Source organism: Saccopteryx bilineata, chromosome 8 (genome assembly GCF_036850765.1).
Source record: "Saccopteryx bilineata isolate mSacBil1 chromosome 8, mSacBil1_pri_phased_curated, whole genome shotgun sequence".
NCBI classification, from domain to species: Eukaryota; Metazoa; Chordata; class Mammalia; order Chiroptera; family Emballonuridae; genus Saccopteryx; species Saccopteryx bilineata.
This window is the reverse complement of record NC_089497.1, coordinates 5,464,603-5,475,369: the sequence shown is the minus strand read 5'-3', so window position 1 is coordinate 5,475,369 and position 10,767 is coordinate 5,464,603. Positions and strand designations below refer to the sequence as shown.

The window sequence follows — 10,767 nt, the reverse complement described above, 5'->3', positions numbered from 1 at the left end:
GTCGTTAGTCGGTGCAGGTGATGGTCAGCGGTGGCGTCCCTTGTCTGGCTTTGCTGCTTTTCTGAGCCCGGAGCTGACACACCACCGAGGCCCGGATGGCATCCCTAGGGCTTCATGCTCCAGGGAGCCGCCCTGCCAGGGCCCGCAGGGGGGTGTGCCAGGGCCACTCTTGGGCTCTTTGCTCCTCTTCCAAGGGGTCTAGCACACGCCTCATGGTGTGCCAGGGAAAGGGAAGGTCGCGGAGGGTCCGAACCACATGACCAGCCATATGATAAGGTCAGGGCGTCTGAACCACATGGGATACACTAGTGGAGAAAAGGTCATCCTGGGGGTGAAGTCCTTGTGTTCTGCCCTGGTGGCCTTCTGTACCTGGCGCACCCTGCTTGCTCTGCTCACACCTGTCGAACGGCCAACCTGGATTGATTGTGTTTTGCGAATGAGAGAAAAATGCTAGAGTACTATCTGAATCTTTTTATATATTTATATATAAACTTATTTTTTTACTTTTTATTGATTTAAATTTACTGTGTTTACATAGATTCTAGTGCTCCACCAAATACATCCCCCTCCCCCATGTTCCCCTAGGCCCCCCCCTTGCCCCCTCATCTGACTGCCCTCCCCCCTTCCCTCCAGGATTTGCTGTCCTGCTCTCTATAACGCTGTGTCATGTATATATAATTTCACCAATCTCTTTCCCTTCTCTGATCTCATCCTCTCATCCCCTTTCCCTCTGACCGCTTTCTCTCTGGTCCCTTTGATCCCGCCTCTGTCTCTGTTCCGTTCCTCAGTTCACATAGTTCATCGGATTCCTCAAATGAGTGAGGTCATACGACATTTTTCTTTCTCTGCCTGGCTTATTTCACTCAACATAATAGTTTCCCGGTCCATCCATGTTGTCGCAAATGGTAAGATTTCCTTCTTTTTCACAGCTGCGTAGTATTCATTGTGTATATGTACCACGGCTTTTTCAACCACTCGTCCACTGATCATTTTTAAAGCTCTTCGTAGGTTACTCTACAGACGGACCCAGGTGGGGCAGGAGAGGCAGAACCGTCCGACTGATCCTGTTTTACAGATAAGCAAGTCAAGCTCATAGAGATAATGACTTCTCCACAACCACGCTTGACAGTATCAGAACCAGGAACTTGAGTCTTCAGTCTAGTACAGTTTCCTCCTGAGCATACTAGAGTATTCTTATGAAAAAAAAAATGTAATCCCTTTCCAAAACCTAACATGGTTAGTTACAGATGATGGGTCATTATTAAAATAAGGTAATACATCAAAATGCAGAGAGCTGAGTTTCACTGTCTGATGACAACAGTTGGTTTCTTTTTCATGGGTATTAGAAGTGTTTGCTATAGAATGGAAGGACAGAATTGGGAGGGTGTGTGTGTATGTGTGCGTGCGTGTGTGTGTGCGTGTGTGTGTGTGTGTGTGTGTTGACGGGAGCCTCAGTGACAGTGACGTGTCCTTGCAGGCAGCTAGAACTCCACTAGCCCTGGTTTTACATTCATGGCTGGAGTCTGAAGAGGTTTTGCTCTAATGAGACTTCTTTCTTATCTCACTGGTTTTCTCTGCAAAAACTCTCCAGTCTGACAATTAACTGTTTGGTTGATTTTTTTTTTTTTTCAAATTCCTGTAAATGACTCAAATGTTTCTTAGAAATCCCCTATAGGACGCTTTCACAGGCGTTCTATCCCATCTCCAAAAATTGAATCCAAATACAAATGTTTTCTTTCTTTTTTTTTTTTCACTCTCTGTTTAATCATCTGAGTTTCAGCACCAAATTCGCCAGCGAACCTTTCGCGCATTCATTCCCGAATGCTTCTCTGGATGAGGAGAGGAACGAGGAAAAGTGGCACGTTCACAACAGCGTTAGGGGAAGCAGAAGGGAAGACGCGTCCTTGCCCAGGGCACGCGCGCGGGCGAGCCCTGCAGGGTGAGGGCACGCGCCTGCCTCTCTCATCCAGAGCTGTGTCTGGCCCTCGCCAGGCTGCGTTACTCCATCACAGCAGGATGTAGATACACACCCACCGCACATCAGTAAACACCAGCTCAATCTGCATGGGGAGGTGCCCGGTCCTCCCCTCTGACAGGAAAAGCCCCCAGGACACAGTCCAGCAGTGACAGGGAACCTCCATGCTTTAAACATCTCCTTAGATTTATTGCAGAACCCTTAGAAATGCTAGAAAGCTGCACTGTTTAGGGAATGAGTATGTGCTTAGAATTTTATTTCTTCGAAGGTAAATGAAGTTTGTATATATTTTACATCGTGATTCAAACAAAAATAGTTGTATCACTTTAGATGCTGCAGTGTCTTCAACGTTATTATGTAACACCATCATTTAAAAAAAATTTTTTTTTATTCAGTGAGAGGAGGGGAGGAGGCAGAGAGACAGACTTCCACATGTGCCCTGATCAGGATCCACCCAGCAAGCCCACTAGGGGGAGATGTTCTGCTCATCTGGGGCCATTGCTCCATTGCTCAGCAACAGAGCAATTTTTTAATGCCTGAGGCAGAGGCCACAGAGCTGTCTTCAGTGCCCGAGGCCAACTCACTCTAACCAATTGAGCCATAGCTCTGGGAAAGAAAGAGAAAGAGAGGGGGTGGGGGTGGGGGAGGAAAGCAGATAATCACTTCTCTGTGCCCTGACCAGGAAGTAAACCTGGGACATCTGCATGCTGGGCTGATGTTCTACCACTGAGCCAACCAGCCAGGGCTGGTAACAGCATCATTTTATTGTACGATTTCAGCTTCAGTCAGTCTGACTACTATGCATTGGGGCACCATCCCTCTGATGGAAAAGGTTAAAGACGATCACCCCAATATTCAACTAACACATGTCAGTGCAAAACACAAAATCACTTGAAGTGATATTTAGGTTAAAAGAAGAGCAGATTTACAGATACCTGAAAAATAACTCTCAGACGGTGGTGACAGTTTAACAGCATTAAACAACAATACAGTGCAATTAACCTGTAAAGCTTTATTTTCTGCAGGCGCGGCAAATGTCACACGTGACTCTTCAAATACTAACTTTACTGAAAGTCAAATAACTGCCCACTCCCCGTAGGCTCAGCCCACACAGAAAAACTGAGAAACCGGATTTTTGAAGTTGTACTTCTGCCTACAATGCGAATCCTTACCATGACAGGTGGTGGTAGGTGAGGATTCAGGAGCCCTGTTGAGAACGTGATGCATGTTATGAACTTCGTTTTCAGGAGAAAAAAAGAAAAATTATACATCAGAAAATTTGGTATACCATTTCAGGGAATTCACCAACCCCCTGAAACCCTACTATCCCGAGTTAAGAACACCTAATGTGCACATTCACGTGCATCATCCATCCTGAACGTGGCCAAAGTACTAGGGAGGGATGGACAAATTCCCAAAGTCGTTCTGAGCTGTCATCTCAGCTGGAAAATGTGGACTTTAAATTTTCTCTTAATGCCTCGCCGGAGTCCCCCTGAGAATTGCTTAACTTTCGGCTTTACTTTCATTTAATGCAACATCCCAACTAATTCTTGAGTAAACATATGTTTGATGATACAGAGATGGAGAAAAACATATTGAAAACACAAAGTGTAAAAAAAAATAAATAAATGTTTTATGTTAGTTCCTTCCATTGATGTTCATTTGAATAAGGTGAAAACATCAAGAAAACTAGTTACCAGGAGCCTTATTTACCCAAGATGAATATCTAGAGATATTCCTTAGTATTAGTGTCAGCATGTGCCAGGAAAAATTATCCCATTAAAATAGCCCTCATGAATAATTCAGAGAGTTCCATTTAGTGGAGAAAGGGGGAGACAGAAACAGGTGATCAGGTTTGTTGCGAACAGGCGTGGCGGCTCAGCCGTTTTTTTCCTGAGTCGCCCTGATGGAGGGGTATTCTTTGTTCTGTATCCCCGTGAGGAAGTCGATCTCAACATTGATTATTATTTTTTACCTTTAGTTTTCTGCATGTAGTAATCATAAACATATTCTTGAATACTATTTTATTTAAAAAATAGCTTCTGAAGTATGGATTCCTAATATTATTCTTTTTTTATTGTTGATAAGATACGCTTGTCAGTGTTGAAAGACCAATAGATTTATAGGTGACAGATACGGGATGGCAAACTTCCTGTTAGTCGAGGTGATCACTAAGGTGACTGTAGAGGACACCGGGTGTTGACCTTCTGTATTGCATGGGGCACAATGAGGAAAAAAAAAACAGAAGCCACTCTAAGAACGAGCACAGAGACGGAAGTTGACCTAATATTTGGGAGAGCCAGGGCAGAGATGGATGGGAATGGGAGACCGGTGGGTTAAGGAGAAAGAAGAGCAGCCACAGGATTGAGTGGCTTACCAACCATGAGAGCATCTCTTTACGAACATTTTGGGAACCGCTATTCCTCAGATGGAAAAGCCCTGACACATGGGATGTTTCAGGTCTGAAACTTAATAACCAAAGGCTGCTGAGTTTTAACTACTCATCCACAGGTGCCTTTGCTACTGCGTGGAGAATGATATAGTGTTACTTACTCTGGGAAAAGTGAAAAATATAGATCACGTATCAGATCCCTGGATTTTCTGTGTTTTCAGTGACAACTATGTAACCATATCTATCATCCTGCATCTGTCTTATAGAGACCAACTCTGGATGTTAACAGTTATAGACCGAATAGCCACGCAATTGGGTTGCACTGATACTTTTAATTACCATCATGACCGTCGAGGTCATCACCACCATCATAGTAGAGGCACGAGGACTTCAGGACAGGAGGGCGGTGGGTAAAGCAAAGGCAGGACACGCTTTGTGGGGGAGCCGGAGCTTTACCTGGTGCTCGTAAGGAGTTTCTAAGGTGTGGCACATGGAGACGGTGACTGTGGCAGTGTTTAAGAGCAGCAGGAATGAGGACTGTGAGTTGGGTCCCAGGAAGAATTTCACAGACTTCAAGTTGAACACTTTTAAACCACTAAACCAATACCAGCTCTCAGTTTCTATAGATTTCTCATTACATGAAAGAAAAAAAAAAGAAGCAAAACCCAAACGCTTATGTGTTAAAGTTCAACGTTTGATGTGTGCAGCTAAATGCAGTTCCTACTGATAACAAGTGGTTTGACAACAGTCAGGACAGGTGATTAACCTACGTCCCTGGAAGAGAGTAAGGAAAACATCTTTGCCCTCAAGGGGCTTTAATTAGTGAGAAGCATACAACGCTGAGTTTGAAACAATAATAAACATGATAAAACGTACAATTACGCACACATTTATTTTCACACCGCAGAAGATAGCTCACACAGGAGTTCAGAGGAGAGGAAGCCACGGAGGACTTGGGCATCGCGAAGGGAGACGGGATTAGTGAGTAGTTTGCGCACGGAAAGATGATGCAGGGGGTGTGGAGAGGTCAAAGTGGGGGGCCACTGAAAATGTGTCCAATTGCAAGTCACTCTGAAGAGCATGGGAGCGCCCAGAATTAATTTGAAAGAAGCCTGGAGGTGGACAGCTCAGCCGAGAGACGGTCGTGGTAAACCAGAGGCCGGCAGTTAAGCCAGGCCATCCCGCGTCAGAGAGGAAGGGTGGGCAGGTGCAGACTCAAGAGATACTTTTATTTTTCAAATCCTGGGTGATTTTTACTCACGTCCTTGAAGCACACATACACACAGCACACACACAGCACACACAGACACATCACACATCACACACACTGCACACCACACACACCACACACATACACCACATACACTCTCACACACAACACACACACAACACATACACTCATACAGAAACACCACACACACACCGCGCACACACCATGCACACACACACCACGCACACACCACACACACAACCCGCACACATACCACATGCACCACACGCACCACACACACCACATGCACCACACGCACCACACGCACCACATGCACCACACGCACCACACGCACCACACGCACCACATGCACCACACGCACCACACACACCACATGCACCACATGCACCACACACACCACATGCACCACATGCACCACACGCACCACATGCACCACACGCACCACACACACCACACGCACCACATGCACCACACACACCACATGCACCACACGCACCACACGCACCACATGCACCACACGCACCACACGCACCACATGCACCACACGCACCACACGCACCACATGCACCACACACACCACACACACACCGCAAACACACCGCACACACACCACATACACACACCAAACACACACCAAACACACACACCGCACACACCGCACCAGACAGGATGGGAGCAGCATCCCAGCATGACCGATGTCTCTGTTGGGGGATCCCGGTGGCCACAGCTCTCTCCTGAGCTTTGCCGATAGAGCGAGCCCTTCCTGAGAAGCACGGCAATGTCTCTTTCTAGTTGCTCCAACAGGGTCTCCCAGGTGTGTTGACATACAGTGATAATTTCCTTGTTACGTGTGCTGTCAGTTCTGTTGTTGTTGCTTTTGTCGCCTTGTTGTTGAGAGTGAGCTCCACACTAGGACTGCTTGGATTTTGGTTCTGTTCCTTGTCCTCACTCAGCAACAAACAGCTTCAACTTTGAATGCCTGACGCTCCCCACGTATAAAATAACACTTTCTTCATTTGGGTGAGTCGTTTGAAGTTAGCTGGTTTCCATCTAGTTAAATGGGGGGAGGGGTTTGGAATGAATTAGTGGGTAAAGAAGGCTTATAGGACATGTTACCTACCTGGAAGAAGGAACTGTTTATAATAAGAAAAAGGAAAGAACAAGAACTCTTCCTCCAACGCTTTGACGCAGGCGTCTCCGGGGGAAGTGTCATTTTTCCAGGTCTTAGACCTTGGGCCTTCGGAGTCTGGTCCGATTCTCAGCTTCGGTGCCCTCTCTGACGGCTGTTGGAGTCACTCGTTCAGCACTGATCGGGAGCGGGTCAGGCTGCTGCCTTGGACACACTGAACGCAGAGGCGGTCCTCACCCCACGCTCGCCCCGAGCGTTTTCAAGCCACTCCCCTTTTCTCCATCTTGGCTTCCCTTCTGTGAAATGTGGGTCTCAGAACACTGCTCACCAAAGTTAGGGGATATTTTATGGCTTCAGAGTCGTTTTGAAATACCCCTTAATTTTTGTGAGCAGTAGAGATGCCGAATCTATTCCACTTTTTTTCTTCTCTCTCTCTCTCTTTTTAATATTAATACTACTTTTATTTATTTTGTTCAGTTTTATGGTTTCTGTTTGAATTGATTGGAAAGACATGGTTTGCCAAACCATACAGGTTTCAAGTGTACAGCTCAGTATAACACCGTCTTGTTTTCAAAAACTCAAAAGATCATGCATTTTTTTTTTTTCTGAAGCTGGAAATGTGGAGGCAGTCAGACAGACTCCCACATGCGCCCAACCGGGATCCACCGGGCATGCCCACCAGGGGGTGATGCTCTGCCCATCTGGGATGTTGCTCTGTTGCAACCAGAGCCATTCTAGTGCCCGAGGCAGAGGCCACAGAACCATCCTCAGTGCCCGGGCCAACTTTGCTCCAATGGAGCCTTGGCTGCAGGAGGGGAAGAGAGAGACAGAGAGGAAGGAGAGGGGGAGGGGTGGAGAAGCAGATGGGTGCCTCTCCTGTGTGCCCTGGCCAGGAATCGAACCTGGGACTCCTACATGTCAGGCCGACGCTCTACCACTGAGCCAACTGGCCAGGGCCAGGATCACGCATTTTTGAGAGGGCTCCGTGAAGCTTGAACTCCTCTTCCGGTTCGATGTGATTTTCATCTCCAGCGTCGTCCACCCTTCACATCCAGCGCAGTTAGCTTACAACAAAATTCCTTTTACTCTGGGAGGTGGTCTCATTAAGACAACTTGGGGGAAAGGAGAAAACAGGCAACAGAGGAATTCCTTCTTGAATTCCCAGTCGCGAACACTGCCTGTCCCCAGGGCCACTCCCCGGTGGCTACCTCGGTCCTTCCACGGGCTGCTGCTCCAGCATCATGGCTCCTGTGAGCCCCAGACCCACAGAGGAAACGTCCCACCTCACCTTCAGAGAAATGAAATCCCTCCTTCCACTCTCTGCACAAGGGTTTCGAGAGATTCTGAAAGACCTGGCCCCTGTCGGGGGCCAATCAAATACCTCAGATCAGAGCACATCCCTCCGGCCTCCCTGGGCCTCTGAAGATGCCCGAGGTGTCCTCCCTGCGCAGCCGTCGGGAGGCCGCTGTGTTTCCGGAGTGTCTGACCCCTACCCCGCTTAGACTACTAGCTCTACAAACACTGATTGCATCGTTTTCTCAACCCCACACTGCTGTCTGCTCCCCGATCGGAGAGCTCTTTCTTCCGAGGCCCGTGAAGTCTTAAATCCACTCTAAGCAGCTCCTCTGCTTTCTGGGGTGTTTCCTGCACCACCACACAGGTCACATGGGCCTCTCTCCACAGGACTCCACTGCCCCAGCTCCCTTTGTGAGTGGACAGCTGAGGGTGGCTGAGGTCTCTCTAGGGATAGACTCCCATTGGTCTCCACCACGAGGAATACTTTGTAACACTGCAGGGCTCTGGTGCCACAGTTTTTACTTGTTGAGATGTGCTGGCGGTATATTTTCCTTTCTGCTACAAAAAAAACAACATTCAATTATATCTTAGACACAATGACCAAAAGTAATGTTAAGACTAAGGGAAGGTGGCCCTGGGTGGGTTGGCTCAATGGATAGAGCTTGGCTTGGCCTGTGGACATCCTGGGTTCCATCCCTGGCCAGGGCACACAGGAGAAGTGACCGTCTGCTTCTCTCCCCCTCCCTGTCCGCCTTCTCTCTCTCTCCCCCTCCCGCGCCAGTGGCTCGGTTGGTTCGAGTGTGGCCTCCAGTGCTGAGGAGAGCTGGATTGGCCCAAGCTTCGGCCCCAGAGAGGGTTGCGGGGTGGATCCCTGTCAGGGCGCATGCGGGAGTCTGTCTATCTCCCCTCCTCTCACTTAAAAATAAATAAATAAATAAACAAATGCATACACAAATAAATAAATAAAATAAGAATATGGGACAGAGAACTACAATATCAAAGTTTTAAGTTTCCAGGCCAAACGTCCTTGTAAAATCAGTATATCATAAATTGCTATACTGCATGGATGCTTGATAAAGTGTTTTGTTTTGTTTTGTTTTTCATACATGGTCTTCTTTATAAACTCAAAACTATGTGGAGAAAGGGTCGTTCTTAATTTTTGTTATTAAGACTATACTTTCAGGGATCATTTCTATAGTTTGTTAATTTTTGTTATTTCTTTTTTCCAAAGAGGACATTGTGACTGCGGGCGGCAGGTGACATGCCTGACGTCACCCGATGAGGACTAACTCTCCTGTTAGACACCCGCAGATGCTTGTCCAGCACTCTCTGTGCACTACGGGACTCCCCAGCTGACAACACTCCTTTCTGTCACCTGTGTGTCTGTGTGTCATAAGAAGGTGGGACTTCTCTTTAATGCCCAGCATTTTATCATGTTATTAATTCATTATGTGTCCTTTAAGAACATGGCCTTGCCCCGACACGCTCTCTAATCTTACACTTAACATACAATGACCCTCTACGGATCATTTTCTGCTCAGCAGCACCCCCCACCCCCCCGAGCTGTCATTTCCCCGTGTAATGGAAAAAGGGGCTTGCACGGGTGAAATGGTTTTATCCGAACCTAAACCCCGGCCATCAATAAGCGGCTGGCCTGCAGGCACGAAGTGACAGAGTAATACTTTCACAATTAATTTCCTTAACCGGCGTTGCCGGTCTTCGGAGACGGGTCTCTTCTCCGGGACATGGCTTCCGAAGCAGCGGTGGACATTTTCCAGAAGGCAGGCAACCCACGCTCGCCTCTTTGAATCCCACGGGGCGAACCGGGATTGGTGGGCACTTGGCAGTCCGGTGGCTGATTCAGCACAACCTCTTCACCACATCTAAAGAAAGAAGAAGAAAAAAAAATCCTGAACAGATCAAATCGCCTCTCAGGAGAAGAAAAGACTGAGAGAACTCACGCTTTTGGAGAGCCTGATATAGATTATTCCATCTTAACCTTCGCGGGCGCCTTTGAAGCTGCCTATGATTTTTCTTTTTCTTTTTTCTCCATTGTTTTCCATTCCAACGTGGAGGCTCAAGAATAAGTCAGCTGAATGGAGCTATAGAAATAGAAAAGGACAGAACTCCTTCAGACTCTGAGTGCCAGGTTTTCCCTGTTTTGCTGCCTCGTTCCATGAAACCTCTGTCTCTGCAGGAGTGTCTCCTCCAGAGCTCTTATTCTCTGAGTCCTGTACCATCAGCCCACATCTCTCAGGTTAAATAGCTTTGCAGTTTAAAACCTAACTGCACACTGGCCATGGCGTTTGCCTGTGCATGGAAAGGCTGGTTTATCTTGTCAATAAGCTGGCATGCTCTTTTTCTATTTATTCTTTCTTCTTTTTTAAATTTTTCTTTTCTTTTTTTTTGAAAGCACTCTATAAACAAAATTCTAGTTTAGAAGGAAAGCCTGCCTTGAATGTATACTTGTTACCGATTTCTGTTGTAACATTGCTGACAGTGTCGCTTAATCTGCCTAGTTGCCTATGGTCTAAATGTAGGTAATTTACCAACCTTGAACAATTTCCAGCTTTGCTAAATGATACAGAGGACGGCAATTATGTTTTAAAACGCGCTGGTGCTGTATATGTCAGTAAAAGGCACCTACAAAGACATAATTACAATGTAATTGCCCACAAGTTCATGAAGTAAACATACATTATTAGAAGGCACTCGGCTGTTCAATTTAAGCAACATTACAGCTC

The 10,767-nt window shown here is 46.9% G+C and overlaps 1 pseudogene; it reads left to right on the top strand.

The window, feature by feature from the left end:
• Window positions 1-9,190: 9,190 nt before the first annotated feature.
• On the top strand, window positions 9,191-9,280 carry LOC136312320 (small nucleolar RNA U3; annotated as a pseudogene).
• The last annotated feature ends 1,487 nt before the right edge of the window (window positions 9,281-10,767 follow it).